We start from the raw sequence: 27,459 nt of genomic DNA on the forward strand, positions 1-27,459 counted from the left end.
GTCTTGGCAATGCAGGCTCTTTTTTGGCTCCATATTAACTTAAAAGTAGTTTTTTTCCAATTCTGTGAAGAAGGTCCTTGGTAGCTTGATGGGGATATCATTGAATTTATATATTACTTTGGGCAGTATAGCCATTTTCATAGTATTGATTTTTTCCTATCCATGAGCATGGAGTGTTCTTCCATTTGTTTGTGTCCTCTTTTATTTCACTGAGCAATGGTTTGTAGTTCTCCTTGAAGAGGTCCTTTACATCCCTTGTAAGTTGGATTCCTAGGTATTTTATTCTCTTTGAAGCAATTGTGAATGGGAGTTCACTCATGATTTGGCTCTCTGTTTGTCTGTTATTGGTGTATGATAATGCTTGTGGTTTTTGCACATTGATTTTCTATGCTGAGACTTTGTTGAAGGTGCTTATCAGCTTAAAGAGATTTTGGGCTGAGACGATGGGGTTTTCTAAATATACAATCATGTCATCTGCAAACGGGGACAATTTTATTTCCTCTTTTCCTAATTGAATGGTTTTTATTTCTTTCTCCTGCCTGATTGCCCCAGCCAGAACTTCCAGCACTATGTTGAATAGGAGTGGTGAGAGAGGGCATCCCATCTTGTGCCAGTTTTCAAAGGGAATGCTTCCAGTTTTTGCCTATTTGGTATGATATTGGCTGTGGGTTTGTCATAAATAGCTCTTATTATTTTGGCATACGTCCCATAAATAACGAATTTATTGAGAGTTTTTAACATGAAGGGCTGTTGAATTTTGTCAAAGGCTTTTTCTGCATCTTTTGAGATAATCATGTGGTCTTTGTCTTTGGTTCTGTATATATGCTGGGTTACATTTATTGATTTTTGTATGTTGAACCAGCTTTGCATCCCAGGGATGAAGCCCACTTGATCATGGTGGAGAAGCTTTTTGATGTGCTGCTGGATTCGGTTTGCCAGCATTTTACTGAGGATTTTTGTTTCAATGTTCATCAGGGATATTGGTCTAAAATTCCCTTTTATTGTTGTGACTCTTCCAGCCTTTGGTATCAGGATGTTGCTGGCCTCATAAAATGAGTTAGGGAGGATTCCCTCTTTTTCTGTTGATTTGAATAGTAGAATTTGGCTGTGAATCTGTCTGGTCCTGGATTTTTTTTTGGTTGGTAGGCTGTTAAATGTTGCCTCAATTTCAGAGCTTGTTATTGGTCTATTCATGGATTTAACTTCTTCCTCATTTAGTCTTGGGAGGGTCTATGTGTTCAGGAATTTATCCATTTCTTCTAGATTTTCTAGTTTATTTGCATAGAAGTGATTATAATATTCTCTGACGGTAGTTTGTATTTCTGTGGGATTGTTGGTGTTATCCTCTTTATCATTTGTTATTGCGTCTATTTGATTCTTCTTTCTTTTCTTCTTTACTATTCTTGCTAGCGGTCTATCAATTTTGTTGATCTTTGCAGAAAACCTGCTCCTGGATTCATTGATTTTTTGAAGGGTTTTTTATGTCACTATCTCCTACAGTTCTGTTCTGATCTTAGTTATTTCTTGCCTTCTGCTAGCTTTTGAATGTGTTTCCTCTTGCTTCTCTAGTTCTTTTAATTGTGACAGTAGGGTGTCAATTTTAGATCTTTCCTGCTTTCTCCTGTGTGTATTTAGGGCTATAAATTTCCCTCTGCACACTGCTTTAAATGTGTTCCAAAGATTCTGGTATGTTGTGTCTTTGTTCTCATTGGTTTCAAAGAACATCTTTATTTCTAGTTTGATTTTGTTATGTACCCAGTAGTCATTCAAGAACAGGTTGTTCAGTTTCCATGTAGTTGAGTGGTTTAAAGTGAGTGCCTTTATCCTGAGTTCTAGTTTAATTGCAGTGTGGTCTGAGAGACAGTTTGTTGTAATTTCTGTTCTTTTACATTTGCTGAGGAGTGCTTTACTTCCAAGTATGTGGTCAATTTTGGAATAAGTGAGATGTGGTGCTGAAAGGAATGTATATTCTGTTGATTTGGGGTGGAGAGTCTTGTAGATGTCTATTAGGTCCGCTTGGTGCAGAGTTGAGTTCAATTCCTGGATATTCTTGTTAATTTTCTGTCTTGTTGATCTGTCTAATGTTGATAGTGGGATGTTAAAGTCTCCCATTATTGTTGTGTGGGAGTCTAAGTCTCTTTGTAGGTTCTAAGAACTTGCTTTCTGAATATGGGTGCTCCTGTATTGGGTGCATATGTATTAGGATAGTTAGCTCTTCCTGTTGAATTGATCCCTTTACCATAATGTAATGGCCTTCTTTGTATCTTTTGATCTTTGTTGGTTTAAAGTCTGTTTAATCAGAGAATAGGATTGCAACCCCTGCCTTTTTTTTGTTTTACATTTGCTTGGTAGATCTTTCATCCCTTTATTTTGAGTCTGTGTGTATCTCTGCATGTGAGATGGGTCTCCTGAATACAGCCAACTGATGGGTCTTGACTCTTTATCCAATTTGTTAGTCTGTGTCTTTTAATTGGACCATTTAGCCCATTTACACTTAAGTTTAATTTTGTTATGTGTGAATTTGATCCTGTCATTATGATGTTAGCTGGCTATTTTGCTCGGTAGTTCATGCAGTTTCTTCCTAGCATTGATGATCGTTACAATTTGGCATGCTTTTGCATTGGCTATTAATGGTTTTTCCTTTCCATGGCTAGTGCTTCCTTCAGGAGCTCTTTTAGGGCAGGCCTGGTGGTGACAAAATCTCTAAGCATTTGCTTGTCTGTAAAGGATTTTTTTTCTCCTTCACTTATGAAACTTAGTTTGGCTGGATATGAAATTCTGGGTTGAAAATTCTTTTCTTTAAGAATGTTGAATATTGGTCCCCACTCTCTTTTGGCTTGTAGAATTTCTGCTGAAAGATCCACTGTTAGTCTGATGGGCTTCCCTTTGTGCGTAACCAGACCTTTCTCTCTGGCTGCCCTTATCATTTTTTCCTTCATTTCAACTTTGGTGAATCTGACAATTATATGTCTTGAAGTTGCTCTTTTGAGGCGCATCTTTGTGGCTTTCTCTGTATATCCTGAATTTGAATGTTGGCCTGCCTTGCTAGGTTGGGGGAGTTCTCCTGGATAACGTCCTGCAGAATGTTTTCCAACATGGTTCCATTCTCCCTCTCACTTTCAGGTTCACCAATCAGACATACATTTGGCCTTTTCACATAATCCCATTTTTCTTGAAGGTTTTTTTCGTTTCTTTTTACTCTTTTTTCTCTAAACTTCTCTTCTCACTTCATTTCATTTTTGATCTTCAATCACTGATACCTTTTTTTTCTGGTTTGATGGAATCAGCTACTGAAGCTTATGTATGCACCACGTAGTTCTCGTGTCATGGTTTTCAGCTCCATCAGGTCATTTAAGTACTTCTTTACACTGGTTATTCTAGTTAGCCATTAGTCTAATCTTTTTTCAAGGTTTTTAGCTTCTTTGCGATGGGTTTGAACTTTGTCCTTTAGCTTGGAGAAGTTTGATCAACTGAAGCCTTCTTCTCTCAACTCGTCAAAGTCATTCTCTGTCCAGCTTTGTTCTGTTGCTGGCGAGGAGCTACATTCCTTTGGAGGGGGAGAGGCACTCTGATTTTTAGAATTTTCAGGTTTTCTGCAGTGCTTTCTCCCCATCTTTGTGGTTTTATCTACCTTTGGTCTTTGATGATGGTGATGTACAGATGTGGTTTTGGTGTGGATGTCCTTTCTGTTTGTTAGTTTTCCTTCCAGCAGTCAGGACCCTCAGCTGCAGGTCTGTTGGAATTTACTGGAGGTCCACTCCAGACTCTGTTTGCCTGGGTATCAGCAGTGAATGCTGCAGAACAGTGAATATTGCTGAACAGCAAATGTTGCTGCCTGATTATTTCTCTGGAAGCTTCATTTCAGTGGGGTATCTGGCCATGTGAGGTGTCAGTCTGCCCCTACTAAGGGGTGCCTCCCAGTTAGGCTACTTGGGGATCAGGGACCCACTTGAGGAGGCAGTCTATCCGTTCTCAGATCTTAAACTCTGTACTGGGAAAACCACTACTCTCTTCAAAGCTGTCAGACAGAGATATTTAAGTGTGCAGAGGTTTCTGCTGCCTTTTGTTTGGCTATGCCCTGCCCACAGAGGTGGAGTCTACAGAGGCAGGCAGGCCTCCTTGAGCTGTGGTGGGCTCCACCCAGTTCAAGCTTCCAGGCCACTTTGTTTACCTACTCAAGACTCAGCAACGGCGGGTGCCCCTCCCCCAGCCTTGCTGCCACTTTACAGTTTGATCTCAGACTGCTGTGCTAGCAATGAGCCGGAATCCGTGGGTATGGGACCTCCCGAGTCAGGTGTGGGATATAATCTCCTTGTGTGCTGTTTGCTAAGACCATTGGAAAAGTGCAGTATTAGGATGAGAGTGACCCGATTTTGCAGGTGCCACCTGTCACCACTTCCCTTGGCTAGGAAAGGGAATTCCCTGACCCTTGCACTTCCTAGGTGAGGCAATGCCTCACCCTGCTTCAGCTCACATTCAGTGGGCTGCACTCGCTGTCCTGCCCCCACTGTTTGACAAGCCCCAGTGAGATGAACCCGGTACCTCAGTTGGAAATGCAGAAATCACTCTTCTGCATCGCTCACACTGGGAGTTGTAGATTGGAGCTGCTCCTATTCGGCCATTTTAAAATACTATTTTTCTTCAACACTTTAAATATGTCATGCCACTCTCTCCTTGCCTGTAAGGTTTTCACTTAAAAGTCTGCTGTCAGATTTATTGAAGTTCAACTGCATGTTATTTCTTTTGTCTTGCTGCTTTTATAATCCTTTCTTTATTTTCACCTTGGGAGTTTGATTACTAAAAGCCTGAGGTAGTCCTCCTTGTATTAATCTACTTGATGTTCTATAATCTTATTGTATTTGGATATTGATGTCTTTCTCTAGGTTTGAGAATTCTCTATTATTATTTCTTTGTGTAAACTACCCTTATCTTTTTCTCTACCTCCTCTTTAAGGGAAATAGATCTTAGATTTGCCCTGTGTATTTTCAAATAGCCTTTTTCCATACCACTAACACTTTCACTTTATCATTTCTGCTATTAAATGGTGTATTAGTTCGTTTTCACACTGCTGATAAAGAGATACCTCAGACTGGGCAATTTATAAATAAAAAGAGGGTTGATAGACTCACAGTTCCATGTGGCTGGGGAGGCCTCATAATCATGGTGGAAGGCAAAAGGCACATCTTACGTGACAGCAGACAAGAGTGAATGAGAGAGCCAAGTTAAAGGGGAAACCATTATGAAATTATTAGATCTTGTGAGACCTATTCACTACCATGAAAACGGTATGGGGGAAATTGCCTCCATGATTCAATTGTCTCCCATGAAGTTCCTCACACAACAAAATGGGAATTATGGGAGCTACAGTTGAAGATGCAATTTGGGTGGGGACACAGTCAAATCATCTTTCCACCCTGGCCCCTCCCAAATCTCATGTCCTCACACTTCAAACCAATCATACCTTCCCAATAAATCCCCAAAGTCTTAATTCATTTAAGCTTAACTCAGAAGTCCACAGTCCAAAGTTTCATCTGAGACAAGACAAGTCCTTCCCATGAGTCTTAAAGTTCCAAAATGATCTCCTTTGACTCTGTCTCACATCCAGTCATGCTGATGCAAGTAGTGGTTTCCCATGGTCTTGGGCAGTTCCACCCTGTGGCTTTGCAGGGTACAGCCTCCCTCTCAGCAAACTTCTGCCTGGACATCCAGGCATTTCCATACATCCTTTGAAATCTAGGCAGAGGTTCCCAAACCTCAATTCTTACTTCTGTGCACCCACAGGCTCTATACTATATGGAAGCTGCCAAGACTTGGGACTTGCACCCTCTAAAGCATGGCCTGAGGTGTACCTTGGCCCCTTTTAGCCATGGCTGGAGTGGCTGGGATGCAGTGCATCAAGTTCCTAGGCTGCACACAGAAGGGGGACCCAGGGCCCAGTCCATGAAACCATTTTTTCCTCCTAGGCCTTTGGGCCTGTGATGGGAGGGGCTTCCACAAAGGTCTCTGACATGCCCTGAAGAAATTTTCCCAATTGTCTTGGCAATTAACATTTGGCTCCTCATTACGTAAGCAAATATCTGCAGCCTGCTTGAATTTATCCTCAGAAAATTGATTTTTCTTTTCTAGAACATCATCAGGTTTGCAAATTTTCCAAACTTTTATGCTGTTTCCCTTTTAAAACTGAATGCTTTTAATGGCACCCAAGTCATCTCTTGAATGCTTTGCTACTTAGAAATTTCTTCTGCTAGATACCCTAAATCATCTCCCTCAAGTTAGAAGTTCCACAAATCTCTAGGGCAATGGCAAAATGCCACCAGTCTCTGTGCTAAAACATAGCAAGAGTCACCTTTACTCCAGTTCCCAACAAATTCCTTATCACCATCTGAGACCACCTCAGTCCAGATTTCTTTGTCCATATCATTATCAGCATTTTCTTCAAAGCCATTCAACAAGTCCCAAAGTTTCCTACACTTTTCTGTCTTCTGAGCCCTCCAAACTGTTTCATCCTTTGTCTGTTACCCAGTTCCACAGTCACTTCCACATTTCCAGTATCTCTTCAGCAGCACCCCACTTCTGGTAACAATTTACTGCATCAGTGTGTTTTCACAGTGTTGATAAGACATACATGAGACTGAGTAAGTTATAAATAAAAATAGGTTTAATGAACTCACAGTTCCATGTGGCTGAGGTGGCCTCACAATCATGATGGAAGGCAAAAGGCATGTCTTACATGGTGCCAGACAAGAAAGAATGAGAGAGACAAGTAAAAAGGGAAAACACTTATAAAATTATTAGACCTTGTGAGACTTATTCACCAACATGAGAACAGTATGGGGGAAACTGCCCCAGTGATTTAATTGTCTCCCACCAGGTCCCTCCCACAACATGTGGGAATTATGGGAGTTACCGTTGAAAACAAGATTTGGGTGGGGACACAGCCAAACTGTATCAAAGGCTCTAATGCATTCTTCAGTATGCCAGTTGCATTTTTCAGCTCCGGAATTTCTGCTTAGCTAATTAATTATTTCAATCTCTTTATAAATTTATCTAATATATTGTGAATTTCTTCTCTGTTCTATCTTGAATTTCTTTGAGTTTTCTCAACAAATCTATTTTGAAAGGTCACATATCTATGCTTCTCCAGAATTGTTCCCTGGTACCTTATTTAGTATATTTGCTTAGGTAACATTATCCTGGGTGTTGTTGATGTAGATGTTCTTTGATGTCTGGGCATTAAAGAGTTATGCATATATTGTAATCTTCATTGCCTGGGCTTATTAGTATCTCTCCATCTTGGTAAGGCTTTCCTGATATTTGAAAAGACCTGGTTGTTGTAATCTAAGCTGTATCTGCTTTAAAGGGTGCCCAAGACCAGTTACACTGTGGTTCTTGCAGACTCATACAGGTTGTCTTACTAAAGATCCAGAATAATTCTCTGGATTACCAGAGAGAGACTCTTGTTCTTTTCTCTTTCTCCCAAACAAATTGAGTCTCTCTATGTTCTTAGCCACATAAAGCTGGAAGTATAGTGACAGAAGCACCACCACTATGACTGCAGTGGGTCAGAACAGAAGCCAGCACAGCTTTGGGTCTCATCCAAGACCTGGTGTCTCTGCTCCCTGGCTACTGTCGATGATTGCTGAAGAACCTGGGGCTCTACAATCAGCAGGTTGCAAAGCTTTCTAGACCTGTGTCCTTCATTCAGGATGATGAGTTCCCCCAGGCTCTAGATGAGTCCAGAGTTGCTGTCTGAGAGTCAGGAACTAGTCAAACATTTTGAAGTATACTTGGTGTTTTATTGTATTGTGGCTGACTTGGCACTCAAACCACAAGATGCAGTCCTTCCCACTCTTCCCCCCCACTTTCCAAAGTCAAAGTATCCTCACCAAATAGCTCTCAAGACCACAGGCCACAGGGAATAATGGTAGACTACCACCTACATCCCAAGGGCTGTTCAGTCAACTTGTGGTGAATGCTACCTGGCCTGGGGCTCACCCCTCAGTGTCTTGGGTTCCCCTCTGGCCCAGAGCAGTTCCAGAAATGCTGTCCAATTGTCATGCTTTGAAATTGGGGAAACCAAGGGTTTGCTTGGTATTCTATCCTCTTGTGCAAAGCTGCTACTTAAAGAGCAAGAGAAAGTCCCCCTTATTACTCTTTCTGCTTCTCTCAAGCAGGAGTTTCACCCTTTAGCACCATAGCTGGTAATGTGCTCATTCTCACCTGAAGCCAGAAAGTCTTAGTGGCTCACCCAAGGTCCTCTACATATTACCTGGATGTTGCTGCTGGTTATTCAGGGCCCAAGTGCTCTTAAGTTAACAGGTAATAAATGGTGCCAGGTCTGGGTCCTTCCCTTCAAGGCAGTGAATTCCCTTCTAACACACAGTCTGTTTAGAAATGTCATTTGGGAGGTAGGGAATGGAATGGGGGACTCATGGCTCTGTCCAGTGCTGTTTCCTGCTGTGGTTGATCTGGTATTTTAGATGCAAGAAAAAGTCCTCCCTACTCGTCCTTCTCCTGTCCTCAAGTGGAAGGAAGGCATCTCTTTTTGAGCCACGAGCTGTGCAACCTTGGGTTAGGGGAGGTGTAATGACAGCACTTTCTTAGCTGTCCTAGCTGGTGTCTCAGTAGGTTACGTTCCTCACCCCAAATCACTGTCTCTTGACCTGGTTAGCACTATGACTCACTGAAGTGTTGCAGTCTTTAGGGCTTAGATTCCTTTCAAGTTTACTTAGAGACCCAGAGAACTGTAGCCCATGATGGTGAGGTTTGTGGGAACTCAGGTTCTGACTGCTGGGATTAGTAATTCCCCTTTTGCTAGGGCTGGCTTAAATGGTCTCTCCACGGGTGAGTGTCAGCTGAGTTTGTGTGGTTTTCTTTTCTGCTCCAACAGGACATTTCTTAGGTCAATGCCTCACAGTTGCTTCTCTCCCTCCCCCAACACCTAAAGATAATCTGCGCAACATTCTGATGTTGCTGCTGCTGCCGCCAAGGGTGCTGAGGGTGGGGGAGGAGTGACATCAGTGATTCAAGACTGTTTTTCTTCCTCTTAAACACCTCTTTCAGGGATATGAATTTAACACTGGGTACTGTAAGGGCTCACCCAATTTTTGTTTTTATGAAGTTTTTTTTTCTGTGTATACAGTTGTTAAATTGGTGTCCTTGTGAGGGAGACAATCAGTGAAGCCTTCTATTCTGCCATCTTGCTCCACCTCCTTACAGATATTTTTGATTGCTCTGACTAGGGAAGTGTGACTGGTCTTTAGTGGCTAGGGGTCATTGATGCTGTCAAACATTTTACAATGCACAGTACAGCCTCCTCTACTCCCCCTATCCCTCTCCTCACACACAATTAATTATCTGAGCTGAAAGGTCAATAACGTTGAGGTTGAGAACCCTGACCATAGAAGTATAAGACAACTGAATGTTAACTCTGAGATGCCTCCATTATTAAGGAGGCTAAATTGGTATGAGAGTTTCACAATGGAAAATGACTGATATTCTCCCTCTATTTCATCATTGTCTCTCCAGGTTGCTTAAGTAGAAATCTTTCATCTTCTTTGTTCCTCCTTTTCTCTCCTTCTCCATGTTCAATAGTTCATCAGGTCCTCCGAATATGACTTTCAACTTTTTATATTGTAGCCTCTTGTCTCCTTCCCTGGCCCCATTTTCACTGTTTTAATTTAATTCAGGTCTTTGTCATTGCCTCTTTTTCTACTCAATATTGCTTTCTAGGACTACTTCAGCGATCTCTTAATAGGACTTCCAGACTCTGCTCTTTCTCCCTTCCAATCTATTTTTATACTGTTTATCTTGCTTAGTATTCTATTGTAGCCCCGTGCCTAGCACCCACTGCAATACCCAGAATAGGGACTGAATAAATATTTATTGAATTAATTAAAAATAAATGCAATTTGTTATATTACTGCTGCAAAATAACCACTGGTTCCTGGCTGCTTACAGAATAAATACAAAATCCCATGCCATGGTAAGCAAGATTGTTCAAAATATTATACCAAATCATGTTTCTAGTTTAATTTTCCATAAGCCTCATTCTCACCCAAATGCCATCCCATTGTGTACCTCATACTCTAGCACAATAAATACATCTTTATTTTTTCCAAATGCCACATTCTTTCCAGTCTATGTTTCTCAGACATACTATTATTAAATGTTGTTAGTCTTTAGTCATCTTTGGCATCTTCTCTCAGTGGTTCTCAATGTGCAGCATTGCTGGGGGTCTCATCAGAAGACTTTCCAAAATAAAAATATCAAGACCCCACTTCCACTTTACATCCACTGAATCAAATCTTGGAGGAACAGACAGGCAAACATATATTTTACCACAATAAAAATAACTTTAAAAATCAATTGGCCTTATTTATCATGGTTTATTTCTGAACTCTATTCTTTTCTATTTTATATGTGTGTATTATTTCATCAGTACCACATTGTCAATTTTATTAATCTTTTCCAATAACTAGCTTTTGGTTATATTGGCTTCTCTGTCTTCAAGTTTACAGGTTTTCCTTTCTCATCTCCATTCTGAAATTGATCCCATCCAGTATTTTTTTCAATATGATCATTATGTTGTTTAAGTATAAAATTACCATTGCGTTCTTCTTTATGCTTTTTGTTTATTTACTGAAACTTTATACCTTTATACATTTCTATTGAGTTAGTTTACACTTACTTCTTGGAGCATTGTTGTGTTAGTTCGTGTAAAGGTTTATGTCTGATAATTTCAACATTTATGTCATCCGAGATGGAATTTGTTGTTTATCTTTTACTTACGAGTTTAGATTTTCCTCTGTGTGTGTGTGTGTGTGTGTGTGTGTGTGTTTGTCAAGTAATTTTAGATTATATCCTGGACATTGTGAACACTATGTCATAAGACTATGACTCTTGTTTAAATTCCAAGGAGAGTGTTAATGGGTTTTTTTTTTGTGATTTTTCTACCATGCAATTCACCATGCTTAGTCCAGGCCACAAATTCTTGCCTCATTCTGTGTGTTATGGTTCCAAAGTCAGTTCAGTTTTCAAATTTCCTGAAATTTTATTTTAAATCATCTGTCATTGGACCTAGGTGATGATCTACCCTGTAGTTCAGGTATCTATAATTGTTATGAGTAGGTACATGTATTCAAAGTTGGGAGTTGAGCCCAATAATTCAGACAAAATTTATGGGATTGCTCTCTTTATCTCCTTCTTCTCTGTGATTAATCTTTCCAGCTCTTTGCCCTAAACCCACCTCACATTTTTCCTGGGACTGCTTTTGCATTCATAGCTGGGCAGCATTGGGAGGAGAAGGAAGAGGAAGAGGAAAAGGAGGAGGATGGAGGGAGAGAGAGATAAAGGAACAGAGAGAGAGAGAGCACTATGAGGTCTTTTCTAGTGGTCTTAGGACTATAGCTTTCCTGTTCAGAAAGAATAATTTTCCTTCCTTAGAGTTCTAGGCACATTCCCAGACGTTGACCCCACTGCCTGTTGTGTGACTTCATTCAGGGGGGACTAGGATGAAGAAAAAGTGATTTTAAAAAAAAAAAAAAAAAAGGAAAAACAACCTGGGCATTCCCTTACTGTCTCTAGTCCTTGGCAGTCTCTTTATTCATCCTTCTCAGAATAGTGAGGGATAATTTTACTTGGAGGTGTTTCTGACTGTACCCGATACACAATTCTAGATTGTTTTCACTGTCATTGAATCTAGGTCTGGCAAATGCCAGATTAAAAGAAAGTAAATGCACAACTAATTCAGTGTTACTTACGGTGTTTTTCTCAAATATGTTTGCTACTGTTCATAGCTTCATGTCCTCAGATAGCTGCTCTATGCATTATTTTCTGGATTTATACCAGTATTCAGTGAGACAGACCACATTTCCTGGACCACAGTCCCATCTGACCCTTATGGTGTCCATCTCTCTGCTGAAATTCCCTATCTGTTGGCACATGTAGTCTGTCTTCTCCACTAGATCTTTTAATATATTAAATGTCTGAAAACGGGCATGTCTGTTCCTTTGTTAGCTTGTTCATACTAAGTTTTGGATCAGTTAACTCACAACTTAAGCCAGGTTTGAGATTTGTTGTTGATGCCAAGACTTTCTGGGCAATACAGGCTTTAAATTATTGCAGAATTGGGAACTTATTTTCTTGTTCTTAAAGAGGGGCCTGAGTGCCAAAAGGTTTTTCTCAGTTTTGGCTCACCCCACATCTTTTGGTCATTCCTGTATGTCTGAGTCACAGAGGGTTCTCTCTCCATGCTCTTGCCCCTTGCCTAGTGGTAGAATGCTATTGCTTATTACTAGCTACTAGGCTTGAGGTGAAGACAGAAAAGCACTCTTTCATCCTGGTGTAGTCTTAATCTAGGTCAGATCCAGTGTATCTGGGAGGATGGGCCAGGTTGTTATAATTTCTACTTTGACTTTGTGATAGTCAAACTATACTTTGTATCTTGCTCCTCTCTCAATAGCAGTATCCATTTGCTTTGTATTGGTGTAGGATCCTGGGCCCAAAGCAGTTTTTTTCTTCTCTTCTAGGATTATAAAACTTCTTCTAACTCCTCTCAATAGAAATGAATCATTTCCTTTGTCCTTTGAGTAAAAAGTGTTTCCTACTCACCCCAACAGCAGAAAGGGCATTGCTTCTAGTCCCCCTGAAATGACAGTAAATCTTTCCCTCTCTCCTGAGAACACCAGCATTAACTAACTCTCCCCTAGTGGTTTAAGACTTTTGGCTTGCAAGTGAAGGATCTAGCTAAGCAAGTGAAGTTTTGTCTTTCTTCTCTGAGGAGCACACCTTTTGTATGCCCATATCATTGAGGGGAGCTTTCTTTGATGTCCTGGCCTTCCCTCAATCTTTCTCCTGATCACCTGGTGGAGATACATGTAAAACAGTCTCAGAATTTCTCTTGTGTCTTGGCCTACAGGTATTCCAGACTGATATGTCCAGACTGATATGCTAACCCACATTTGGCCTTTAATAATTTGTTACAATTTTAGCTGATTTTTTTCTTGGTTGCTTGTATTATGACTACCTCTTTCTCTTATGTATTAAGTATTAAGATTAGGTTAGTTTCATAAAATGAGCTGGATAGTGTTTCTTTCTTCCTATTTTCTGGGAAAACTTGCATAAAATTGGAATTATCCATCCCTTGAATGTTTGATAGAAATATCCTTAAACAATTAGTTCCTATTCTTTTTATCACTATTCTTTATTGTTTATTTGATTGTAGAATTTTTTTTTAACAATTGGTTCAATGATTTTAATGATTATAGGTTCAATCTAGCTTCGTTTCTTCCTGAGTTATTTTTGGAAGTTATCATGTCCTAGTAAGTTGGCAATTTTGACTAAGTTTATAAATGTGTTGGTGTGAAGTTGTGTATGGTATTCCCTTATTTTAAAAATCTTAAATCATATGTAGTTATGAGCTCTTTTCTATTTTTTTCATTTTGTTTGATAACCCTACCAAATATTTGTTGATTCAAATGATTACTGTTTATTTCAGTTGATTTATTTGATTTTTTCTATTCAACATTTTTACTTTTGTATTTATAATTTCTTCTCTTCCACATTGCTTTGGATTATTTTGTTGTTCTTCTAATTTTTCTTTAAGCTGGATAATTAACTTAGTATTTAAGCTTTCTTCTTTTGCAAATAAATATTTAAGGCTGTACACTTCCCTGAACATGTTTTTCTCTGTATTTCCAAAGTTTTGGTATCTGTGTTCACTAAAATTGAATTTTAATTATCTTCCTATTCCCATTATAATTTCTGCTTTGAACAGTGAAATATGAAATGTGCACTTGAATTTCTAAACACACCTTTAATATTTTTGTTTGTTTACTATTTATTTGTAAAGTGCATTGCACTCAGAGACTATATCATATGTGATACATATTCTTTGATATTTTTTGATCCTTGCTTTAGCACCTAACATGTAGTGAATTCTGTAAATGTTCCATGTGTAATAATAAGAAAGCCACCATATGTTCTAAATATGTCTCATATCAAATTTGTTCTTTGTGATATTCATCACTCCTGTAATCTTACTAATATTTGAATACTTAAACTGCCAGATTTTAAGGAAGATGTGTTAACATCTCCCATTAGGTTTATCTCTCATTATATTTGCTTGAGATTTGTCTGGCATACCTATTTTCAACTTTTTTTACAGTCTAGCTTTCTGTGTCTTATAAGTAAGATATGAGTCTTATGAGTATCATTTAAAATCCCATTTAGATAATCTTTCAAACTTTTGAGCTTAATCAATTTGCTTTTCATGTTTGCTGATACCTTTTGGATTTATTTCTACCATCTAGTTTTGTGGTTCCTTTATTCTCCTTTTTAAAATATTTTTTTCTCATTTCCTGCCTTCGTTTGGATTTATAGCATGTTTTATTCCAATTATTATCTTGCCTCTTCTGCTCTGTAAGTTGTGTAATTTATTGCTGTCTTTTAAAGTGATCATATCTAAATTGCTAACACTCTTATTTAACTTAGCTAACTCTAAAGTTAATAAATGAGTCTGCCCTTTTCCCAAATAATATGGGAGGAAGTGTAACACAATGGTTATAATTGTAGGCTTTGAAGCCAAACTGCTAAGTTTGAAACCATGTGATTCCTGTCTCCCCCCCACCCCCCGCAAGGTTCTTTTGCCACTTTAAGCCTCAGTTTCCTCATTGGTACAATGAGGATCAAAATGTCTCATACCTCATAAGATTGTCATGAGGAAAATAAAAAGGAGATAATGTAGACAAAATACCTGACATATAAGGGCTCAGTAAGTGTTAAAATATATTAGGATGTTTACCTTATTCATTGCCCTTAGAACGTAAGAAGTTTTTCCAATAGCCTCTTCCAGCTATTGATTTTTTATATCATTTTCAAAATTCTTTCCATCACTGTGATCATTTTAATTGCCTTTATGGACATCTTCTCCAACTGCTTTTTGTTTGTTTGTTTGTTTGTTTTGTTTTGGAAACACAGAAGCTGGTTTCATGTTTAATTTTGACACAAAAGCATACACCCTTGTATGTGGAAAAAAAAGTTGCTTTTTTGTTTTGTTTTTTTGTTTTTTCAATTTTGTGTTCAGAGTCCTTCACTGAGCCAATCTCTCAAGGAGTGTTCTGTAGTGATTTTAAAATCCATTTTTTGGGTTGTAATTGTGAGCTCAGAATATACACTCTAATAGGCATAAATTCATTTAAGTTTACCTGTTAATGGATTTGACCTGCTATGCCAGAGGCTCTTCCTACACATGTGCCACCCAGATTTGAAGCCTGTGTTACATTTATATTTGCTCCAATTGACACTATCAGGTGGAATGTTTAAGGAAACAGGTCTTTTGATGGGATCTATAGTGGAGTTATAACTGGCTGTGAGTAAGCAGGAGAGGCATTATTCCAAGTCGGTGCTAGAGAAAGATGGTGGATTTTATGGGAATGGATAAGAGCTTTACCTTCCAAATATATTCAGGAGCATAACCACTAATAATAGTAGTTAACATTTATGGCCTGCTTGTTATGTGCCAGACATTCATGTTATCAACATATAAATCCTATTGTTTATTGTTATCCCATTTACAGATGGGAAAACTGTGCCACTTACAGATTAAGTAACTTGTATCAATGGTAGATCTGGAGTTAGAATCTAGACAAAATGACTTCAGATTTGGTGTACCTAATTTTTGCATTGCTGCCAAATACATGATGAATTAACTGGAGTTGTTTTTACAGCCACCCGAAGTTATCTTTCATTGTCATGATTGTGGTATAAATTTTGCTGACTTTTAAAAATGAAAGAGAATTTTATTACATCTAGCAAATTGTATGGTTGTGGATCAAAACTGCACTTCTTTTTAAAACACTTTTTTTTTATTTTGGTAACCAAACTTAAAATGAGATCTACCCTCTTAACAGATATTTAGTGTAGACTACAGTATTTTTAACTAGAAGCACAGTGTTTTACAGCAGATATCTAGAACTTATCCATCTTACATAACTTTAACCTTATATCCATTAAATAACAACTCTCCATTTTCTCCTCCCTAGTTCTTGATAACTGCCATTAAACTCTCTGCTTCTATAAGTTTGAGTATTTTAGATATTTTGGAAACCTCATGTAAGTGGAATCATGCAGTGTTTGTCTTTATGTGACTGGCTTATTTTACCTTGCATTATCTCTTCAAGGTTCATCCATGTGATAACGTGTCAGGTTTTATTCCTTTTTAAGGCTTAATTATATTCCATTGTATGAATACACCATATTTTCTTTATCCATTCATCTCTTGATAGTTATTTAGATTGCTTTCATATCGTGGTTATTGGCAATCGTGATTCCACAAACATAGGAGTATTAGTATCTCTTTAAGCTCCTGATTTAATTATAAATACCCTAAGCAAGATTGCTGGATAATACGTTGTTTCTATTATTTATTTTTTTTAAATTTTAGTTGACAAGTAAAATCATATAAGTTTATGATACAACATGCTGTTTTGACATATTTATGCATTGTGAAATGGCTAAAGTGAGTTAATTATTGTATATATTCTCTCACATAATTTTTTTTTTTGTTTTGAGAACACTCAAAATCTACTCTGTAAGCATTTTCAAGTATACAATGCATTATTATTAACTATAGACACATGCTGTACAATAGATCTCTTGAACTTACCCCTCCTGTGTAAGTGATGTTTGGATCTTTTGACCAACATATCCCCAAATCCCCAACCCCAGCTCCTGGTAACCACCATTCTTCTCTCTGCTTTTATAAATTCAATTTTTTTTTTTTTTTTAGATTCACATAGAAGTGAGATCATGTGGCATTTGTCTACCTGTGGTTGGCTTATTTCACATAACTTAATGTCCGCCAGGTTCATCCTTGTTGTTGTAAATGACAGGATTTTCTTATTTTTGATGGCTGAAGAGTATTCCATTGTGTTTTTATACCCCATTTTCTTTATGCACTTAGCTGCTGTTGGACATGTAGGTTGATTTCATATCTTGGCTACTGTGAATAATGCAACAATGAACATGAGAGTGCAGATACCTTTTCAAGATATTGATTTCAGTTCCTTTGGGTATATACCCAAGAGTAGAATTGCTGAATCATATGATATTTATATTTTTAATTTTTTGAAAAAATACCATACAGTTTTCTACAGTAGGTTGCACATGTTTACATTCCTACTAACATTGTACAAATGTGTTTTTCCCCTCCACACTCACACCAACACTTGTTATTTCATGTCTTTTTAAAAACCATTGTAATAGGTGTGAGTTGACATCTCACTGTGATTTTTATTTGCATGTCTCTGATGATTAGTGATGTTGAACACCTTTACATATAACTGCTGACTATTTACTTAAATATCTTCTTTAGAAAAATTTCTATCAAAATTTGTGCCAATTTTTAATTGGTTTATTAAATAATGTTTGTTATGGATTTGTATAAGATCCTTAAATAATTTGAATATTAATCCCATATCAAATATATGGTTTGCACATATTTTCTCCCTTTTTTTAGGTTATCTCTTCACTGTGTTATTTCCTTTTTTTGTGTAGAAGCATTTTAGTTTGATAAAGTACCACTTATTTGTTTTTGCTTTTGTTGCCTATGCTTTTGATGTCACATCCAGAAAATCATTGCCAAGACAAATGTCAGAAAGTTTTTCCCTACTGTCTTTTAGGAGTTTTATGATTTCAAGTCTTATATTTAAGTCCTTAATCCTTGTTGAGTTAGTTTTTGCATACAGTGTAATATGAAACTCCAATTTCATTCTTTCCATGTGAATATCCAGTTTCTTCTACACCATTTATTGAAGGGAATATCCTTTCCTTATTGTTTTTTCTCGGCACCCTTGTCAGCAATTAATTGACGTATATATGTGGGTTTATTTCTGGGATTTCAATTCTGTTCCATTGGTATAATTGTTTTTACGCCAGGACCATGCTGTTTTGATTGCTACAGCTCTTTAATATAGTTTGATGTCAGGAAGTGTGATGCCTCTAGATTTGTGCGACATTCTCAAGATGTCTTTGGTTATTCGAGGTCGTTTGTGGTTCTATAAGAATTTTGGAATTGTTTTTCTACTTATGTGAAAAGTGGCATTGGAGTTTTTCATAGGGATTTTATTAAATCTGTAGATCACTTCAGGTTGAATGTACATTTTAATTATATTACTTCTTCCAATCCACGAACAAAGAATGACTTTCCATTTTTCTCTGTCTTCTTTAATTTCTCTCATAGAACTTCTAAAATGTCCAGTCTATAGTTTTTTGGTTTTTGTTTTTACTTCTTTGGATAAACTTATTTCTAAATATTTTACTCTTTTGATTATAAATGGAATATCTTTCTTAATTTCATTTTGGTATATTTTGCTGTTAATGTATAAAAACTCCACGAATTTTCTAAGTTGATTTTGCATTCTGCAACTTTTCTGAATACACTTGTTAGTTGTAACAGTTGTTTTGTTGAGATTTTAAGGTTTGTAAACACATGATCATATATCTCCGAACAGATAATTTTAGTTTTTCCTTTCATATTTAGATGCATTTATTTATTTATTTATTTATTTATTTATTTATTTATTTATTTTTGTGGTTAATTTCTCTGGCAAGAAATTCCAGTCCCATGTTGAATACAAGTGGCAAGAGTCAGCATCCTTGCCTTGTACTTGATCTTAGAGGAAAAGTTTTCAGTTTTTTCCTATTGATTATGATGTTACTTGCAGACTTTTCATACATGGTTTTATTTTGTTGAGGTAAGTTTCTTCTATATGTATTTTTCGAGATTGATTTTATTATAAATGAATGTTGACTTTTTTGAAGTGACTTTTCTGCATTTATTGGCAAAATTATGCAGTTTTAATCTTTTATTCTATGAATGTGATGTATCACATTGATTGACTCGCGTGTGTTAAACATTCTTGCATGGCAGGGATATATGCCATTTGTTCATGTCATGTGATGCTTTTAATGCGCAGTTGAACTCATTTTTTCAGTAATTTATTAATGATTTTTGCATTTGTGTTTATCAGGAATATTGACATGAAGTTTTCTTTTTTTGAGGTGTCTTTCTGACTTTCTATGGGTGATATTAACCTCATTTTTAAAAAAGCTTGTAAATGCTCTCTCTTCTATTTTTCTGAAAAAAATTCAGAAGAATTGGTATTAATTTTCTTTGAATGTTTGGTAGAATTTGCTCATAAATAGATTGGTCCTGGGCCTTTCTTTGTTGGAAGGTTTCTGATTAATGATTAAATCTCATTATTTGTTATTGGTCAGGCTTTCATTTTCCTTTCAATTCTATTTTGGTACATTACATGTTTCTAGTGAAATATAAATTTATTATCAATTGTTCAATTTGTTAATATATACTTGTTCACAATAGTGTCTTATATTCCTTTTTATTTCTTACGTTTTCCTCATAATGTCACATTTTTAATTTCTGATGTTATTTGAGCATTTTCTCTTTTTCTCATAGTCTAACTAAGGGTATGGTTAATTCTGTGTATCTTTTCAAAACACAGCTCTGATTTTTTTCTGTTTTGATTGTTTTCTATTTTTTCTAGTCTCTGTTTTATTTATCACTGCTTTAATTTTTATTTTTAATTTTCTATTTCTATAATTAGAATAAGTTTATTTTATTTTCATAGTTCCTTGAGGCAAAAGTTAGGATGTTTACTTGACATCTTTCTAATTTTTTGATTAAAATATTTTGATTAAAAAGTTTGCTTAGGCTTTTATCACTCTAAACTTCCCTCTTAGTGCTACTTTTATTTTATCTCCTAAGTTTTCTTTTGTTGTGTTTTGATTGTCTCAAGATACTTTAAACGTTTCCTTAGATTTATTCTTAGATACCATGGTTAATCAGTACTGTGTTGTTTAATTTCCACATTTTTGTTCACTTTTTCTGTTTGTTTCTGCTTTTTAAATTCTCTTTTTAAAATTTACTTTTATTACTTTAAGTCCTGGGATATATGTGCAGAACGTGCAGGATTGTTGCAGAGCTATACACGTGCCATGGTGGTTTGCTGCACCCCTCAACCAGTCATCTACACTAGGTATTTCTCCTAATGCTATCCCTATCCTAGCCCCCCCCACCTCAACAGGCCCTGGTGTGTGATGTTCCCTTCCCTGTGTCCACGTGTTCTTATTGTTTAACTCCCACTTATGAATCAGATCATGTGGTGTTTGGTTTTCTGTTCCTGTGTTAGTTTGCTGAAAATGATGGTTTCCAGCTACATCCATGTCCCTGCAAAGGACATGAACTCATCATTTTTTATGGCTGCATAGTATTTCATGGTTTATATATGTCACATTTTCTTTATCCGATATATCATTGATGGGCATTTGGGTTGGTTGTAAGTCTTTGCTATTGTGAATAGTGCCACAATAAACATATGTGTGCATGTGTCTTTATAGTAGAATGATTTATAATCCTTTGGGTATATACCCAGTAATGGGATTGCTGGGTCAAATGATATTTCTAGTTCTAGATCCTTGAGAAATTACTACGTTGTCTTCGACAATGGTTGAACTAATTTACACTCTCACCAACAGTGTAAAAGCATTCCTCTTTCTCCACATACTCTCCAGCATCTATTGTTTCCTGACTTTTTAATGATCACCATTCAAACTGGCATGAGATGGTATCTCATTGTGGTTTTGATTTGCATTTCTCTAATGACCAGAGATGATGAGCTTTTTTTCATAGATTTGTTGACCATATAAATGTCTTCTTTTGAGAAGTGTCTGTTCATTTACTTCATCCACTTGTTCATGGGGTTGTTCGTTTTTTTCTTGTAAATTTGTTTAAGTTCCTTGTAGATTCTGGATATTAGCCCTTCATCAGATGTACAGATTGCAAAAATTTTCTCCCATTCTGTAGGTCGCCTGTTCACTCTGATAATAGCTTCTTTTGCTGTGCAGAAGATCTTTAGTTTAATTTAATCCCCTTTTTCAATTTTGGTTTTTGTTACCATTGCTTTTGGTGTTTTAGTCACGAAGTCTTTGCCCATGCCTATCTTCTGAATGCTATTGCCTAGGCTTTCTTCTAGGGTTTCTATAGTTTTAGGTCTTACATTTAAGTTTTTAATCCATCTTGAGATAATTTTTGTATAAGGTGTAAGGAAGGGGTCCAGTTTCAGTTTTCTGCAAATGCTTAGTCAGTTTTCCCAATACGATTATTGAATAGGGAATCCTTTCCCCATTGCTCGTTTTTGTCAGGTTTGTCAAAGATCAAATGTTTGTAGATGTGTGGGATTACTTCTCAGGCCTCTGTTCTGTTCTATTGGTCTATATCTCTGTTTTGGTACCAGTACCATGCTCTTTTGGTTATTGTAGCCTTGTAGTATAGTTTGAAGTCAGGTAGTGTGATACCTCCAGCTTTGTTCTTTTTGCTCAGGCTTATATTGACTATACAAACCCTTTTTTGGTTTCATACAAAATTTAAAGTAGTTATTTTCTAATTCTGTGAAGAAAGTCAATGGTAGCTTGATTGGGGTAGCATTAAATCTATAAGTTACTTTGGGCATTATGGCCATTTTCATGATATTGATTCTTCCTATCCATGAATATGAAATGTGTTTCCATTTGTGTGTGTCCTCTTTTATTTGTTTCAGTAGTGATTTGTAGTTTCCTAGAAGAGATTCTTTCCATCCCTTGTAAGCTGATGCTCACTGGAGAGAGCAGAAAAGTTCTAAAATTGACACCTTACCATCACAATTAAAAGAACTAGAGAAGCAAGAGTAAAAAAAAAATAAAAAGGTAGCAGAAGACAAGAAATAACTAAGATCAGAGCAGAACTGAAGGAGATAGACATACAAAAACCTTTAAAAATCAATGAATCCAGAAGATGGTATTTGGAAAATATTAACAAAATAGATATAACACTAGACAGACTAATAAGAAAAGAGAGAAGAATCAAATAGATATAATAAATAATGATAAAGGGAATATCACCACTGATTCCACAGAAATAGAAACTACCATCAGGGAATACTATAAAGATCTTTATGCAAATAAACTAGAAAATCTGGAAGAAATGGATAAATTCCTGGACACATATACCCTCCCAAAACTAAACCATATAGAAGTCGAATTCCTGAATAGACCAATAACAAGTTCTAAAATTGAGGCAGTAATTAATAGCCTACCAACCAAAAAAAAAAAAAAAAAAAAGCCCAGGATCAGACAGATTCACAGCTGAATTATACCAGAGGTACAAAGAGGGGCTGGTATGATTCCTTCTGAAACTATTCCAAACAATAGAAAAAGAGGGCCTTCTCTCTAACTCATTTTATGAGGCCAGCATCATCCTGATACCAAAACCTGGCAGAGATGCAACAACAAAAAAAGAAAATTTCTTGCCAACCAATATCCCTGATGAACATTGATGTGAAAATCCTCAACAAAAGACTGTCATACTGAATCCAGCAGCACATCAAAAAGTGCATCAACCATGAGCAAGTCAGTTTCTTCTCTGGGGTGCAAGGCTGGTTCAACATACACAAATCAACAAACTTATTCCATCACACAAACAGAACCATGACAAAAACCACATGATTATCTCAACAGATGCAAAAAAGGCTTTCAATTATACTTAACACCCCTTCAGGCTAAAAACTCTCAATAAACTAGGTATTGATGGAACATGTCTCAAAAATAATAAGAGCTATTTATGACAACAGACAGCCAACATCATACTGAATGAGCAGAAGCTGGAAGCATTCCCTTTGAAAACTGGCACAAGACAAGGATGCCTTCTCTCACCTGTCCTATTCAACATAGTATTGGAAGTTGTGGCCAGGGCAATAAGGCAAGAGAAAACAATAAAAGGTATTCATTTCTTCCTATTTAGGAAAAGAGAAAGTCAAATTGTTTCTATTTGTGGATGACATGATCGTTTATTTAGAAAACCCCATCGTGTCAGCCCCAAATCTCCTCACGTTGATCAGCAACTTCAGCAAAGTCTCAGGATACAAAGTAAATGTGCAAAAATCACAAGCATTTTTATATGCAGATAATAGAGAGCCAAATTATGAGTGAACTCCCATTTGCAATTGCTGCAACGAGAATAAAATGCCTAGAAATACAACTTTTTCTGCTTCTGTTTTCTATTTTTATAATATTCATGTCCGAAAAGATATGTGGTATGATTTCAAATTTCTTCAATTTTCTAAGGCTGATTTTGTGACATAACATGTAATCTTTCATGGAGTTTTTTTACATGTGTCCTGAAAAGAATATGTATTCTGCTGCTTTTGGGTGGAACGTTCTATATGTGCTTGTCAGAGCCATTGGCTTATAATGCTGTTGAAGTCAACTTTCTCTTTGTTGGTTGTATTCCAGTTGTTAAATCCTTTATAGGAAGGGGATATATCAAAGTTTCTTACTATTATATTATTTTTATCTATTTTTCCCTTCAGTTCTGTCAACATTTGCTTAACATATCTACATGTTTTTATGTTGGCTGAACATACGTTTGTAATTATTATATCTTCCTTGTGAATTGACCCTGTATCACTATATAATTTTTTGTCATTTATGATAATTTTTGACTGTAAGTCTATATATTCTTAAGTAAATGTAGCCACCCCTTTTCTCTTTTTGCTATCATTTGCATAGAATATGTTTTTCAATATTTTCACTTCCAGCCTTTGGGTGTCCTTAAATCTAGTAAACTCTTGTAGACAGCATATCGTTGGAAGATACTTTTTAAATCTATTCATCCACTCTGTCTTTTGCATAGAAAATTTAATACATTTGCATTTAAAGTAATTTTTTAGAAGAAATAATTTACTTTTGACTTTTGATCATTGTTTTCTGTTTGTCTCTTATCCATTTTGTTCCTCCTTTCCTCTCTTGCAGTCATTATGACATCTTGTTGACATTTTATTGACATGCTTTGATTTCCCTCTTTTTTACCTTTGTATAGTTTCTTAAAGAATTTTTTGTGGGCATCATAAAAATATATTTTGACCTGATAACAAGTTAACTTCAATCATATAAAAAAACTCTACACTTTTACATTTTCACTATATATTATTGATGTCACAATTTACAACTATTTGTTTTGTTTATCCATTAGCATATTTTAGTTATTATTACTTTCAATATTTGTTACTTGAAACATTTTTATCAGAATTAAAACTGGTTTACCCACCATCATTATTATAATGTAGTTTCTGTATTTGTCTACGTTTATCTTTACCAATGGGCTTTATGCTTTCACATGCTATCATGTTGATGGTAGAGTATTTTCTTTTTATTGTTATTATACTTTAAGTTCTAGGGTACATGTGCATAATGTGCAGGTTTGTTACATATGTATACTTGTGTCATGTTGGTGTGCTGCACCCATCAACTCGTCAGCACCCATCAACTCGTCATTTACATCAGGTATAACTCCCAATGCAATCCCACCCCCTACCCCCTCCCCTTGATAAGCCCCTGTGTGTGATGTTCCCCTTACCGAGTCCAAGTGATCTCATTGTTCAGTTCCCACCTATGAGTGAGAACATGCGGTGTTTGGTTTTCTATTCTTGCGATAGTTTACTGAGAACGATGGTTTCCAGCTGCATCCATGTCCCCACAAAGGATGCAAACTCATCCTTTTTTATGGCTGCATAGTATTCCATGGTGTATATGTGCCACATTTTCTTAAGCCAGTCTGTCACAGATGGACATTTGGGTTGATTGCAAGTCTTTGCTATTGTGAATAGTACCTCAATAAACATACATGTGCATGTGTCTTTATAGCAGCATGATTTATAATCCTTTAGGTATATACCCAGTAATGGGATGGCTGGGTCATACAGTACTTCTAGTTCTAGATCCTTGAGGAATCGCCATACTGTTTTCCATAATGGTTGAACCAGTTTAGAATCCCATCAACAGTGTAAAAGTGTTCCTATTTCTCTACATCCTCTCCAGCACCTGTTGTTTCCTGACTTTTTTATGATTGCCGTTCTAACTGGTATGAGATGGTATCGCATTGTGGTTTTGATTTGCATTTCTCTGATGGCCAGTGATGATGAGGATTTTTTCATGTGTCTGTTGGCTGTATGAATGTCTTCTTTTGAGAAATGTGTGTTCGTATCCTTTGCCCACTTTTTGATGGGGTTGCTTGTTTTTTTCTTGTAAATTTGTTTGAGTTCTTTATATGTTCCGGATATTAGCCCTTTGTCAGATGAGTAGATTGGAAAATTTTTCTCCCATTCTGTAGGTTGTCTGTTCACTCTGATGGTAGTTTCCCCATTTCTTGTTTTTCTCAGGTTTGTCAAAAATCAGATGGCTGCAGATGTGTGGTATTATTTCTGAGCACTCCGTTCTCTTCCATTGGTCTATATCTCTGTTTTGGTACCAGTAGCATGCTGTTTTGGTTACTGTAGCCTTCTGGTATAGTTTGAAGTCAGGTAGCGTGATGCCTCCAGCTTTGTTCTTTTGACTTAGGATTGTCTTGGCAATGCGGGCTCTTTTTTGGTTTCATATGAACTTTAAAGCAGTTTTTTCCAATTCTGTGAAGAAAGTCATTGGTAGCTTGATGGGGATGGCATTGAATCTATAAATTACCTTGGCATTATGGCCATTTTCATGATATTGATTCTTCCTATCCATGAGCATGGTGTGTTCTTCCATTTGTTTGTATCCTCTTTTATTTCACTGAGGAGTGGTGGTTTGTAGTTCTCCTTGAAGAGGTCCTTGAGGAGGTTTGCCAGTATTTTATTGAGGATTTTTACATTGATGTTCATCAGGGATATTGCTCTAAAACTCTCTTTTTTTGTGTGTGTGTCTCTGTCCGGCTTTGGTATCAGGATGATGTTGGCCGCATAAAATGAGTTAGGGAGGATTCTCTCTTTTTCTGTTGATTGGAATAGTTTTAGAAGGAATGGTACCAGCTCCTCCTTGTACCTCTGGTAGAATTCAGCTGTGAATCCATCTGGTCCTGGACATTTTTTTGGTTGGTAGGCTATTAATTAGTGTAAATTTCCCTCTACACACTGCTTTAAATGTGTCCCAGAGATTCTGGTACGTTGTATCTTTGTTCTCATTGGTTTCAAAGAACATCTTTATTTCTGTCTTCATTTCGTTATGTACCCAGTAGTCATTCCGGAGCAGGTTGTTCAGTTTCCATGTAGTTGAGCAGTTTTGATTGAATTTCATAGTCCTGAGTTCTAGTTTGATTGCACTGTGGTCTGAGAGACAGTTTGTTATGATTTCTGTTCTTGTACATTTGCTGAGGAGTGCTTTACTTCCATTTATGTGGTCAATTTTGGAATAAGTGCGATGTGGTGCTGAGAAGAATGTATATTCTGTTGAATTGAGGTGAAGAGTTCTATAGATGTCTATTAGGTCTGCTTGCTGCAGAGATGAGTTCAATTCCTGGATATCCTTGTTAACTTTCTGTCTCGTTGATCTGTCTAATGTTGACAGTGGAGTGTTGAAGTCTCCTGTTATTACTGTATGGGAGTCTAAGTTTCTTTGTAAGTCTTTAAGGACTTGCTTTATGAATCTGGGTGCTCCTGTATTGGGTGCATATATATTTAGGATAGTTAGCTCTTCCTGTTGAATTGATCCCTTTACCATTATGTAATGGCCTTCTTTGTCTCTTTTGATCTTTGATGGTTTAAAGTCTGTTTTATCAGAGACTAGGATTGCAACCCCTGCTTTTTTTATTCTCCATTTGCTTGGTAGATCTTCCTCCATCCCTTTATTTTGAGCCTATATATGTCTCTGCATGTGAGATGGGTCTCCTGAATACAGCCAACTGATGGGTCTTGACTCTTTATCCAGTTTGCCAGTCTGTGTCTTTTAATTGGACCATTATCTCCATTTACATTTAAGGTTACATTTACATACATATTTTTATGTGTGAACTTGATCCTGCCATTATGATATTAACTGCTTATTTTGCTCTTTAGTTGATGCAGTTTCTTCCTGGCCTCGATGGTCTTTACATTTTGGCATATTTTTGCAATGGCTGTTACCGGTTGTTCCTTTGCATGTTTAGTGCTTCCTTCAGGATCTCTTGTAGGGCAGGCCTGGTGGTGACAAAATCTCTAAGCATTTGCTTATCTGTAAAGGATTTTATTTCTCCTTCACTTATGAAACTTAGTTTGGCTGGATATGAAATTCTGGGTTAAAATTCTTTTCTTTAAGAACGTTGAATATTGTCCTCCACTCTCTTTTGGCTTGCAGAGTTTCTGCCGAGAGATCTGCTGTTTGTCTGATTGGCTTCCTTTGTGTGTAACCTGACCTTTCTCTCTGGCTGCCGTTAAGATGTTTTCCTTCATTTCAACTTTGGTGAATCTGGCAATTATGTATTTTGTAGTTGCTCTTCTCAAGGAGTATCTTTGTGGTTTTCTCTGTATTTCCTAAATTTGAATGTTGGCCTGCCCTACTAGGTTGGGGAAGTTCTCCTGGATGATATCCTGAAGAGTGTTTTCCAACTTGGTTCCATTT

This window comes from Trachypithecus francoisi, unplaced genomic scaffold, assembly GCF_009764315.1.
Source record: "Trachypithecus francoisi isolate TF-2019V2 unplaced genomic scaffold, Tfra_2.0 Lachesis_group6, whole genome shotgun sequence".
NCBI classification, from domain to species: Eukaryota; Metazoa; Chordata; class Mammalia; order Primates; family Cercopithecidae; genus Trachypithecus; species Trachypithecus francoisi.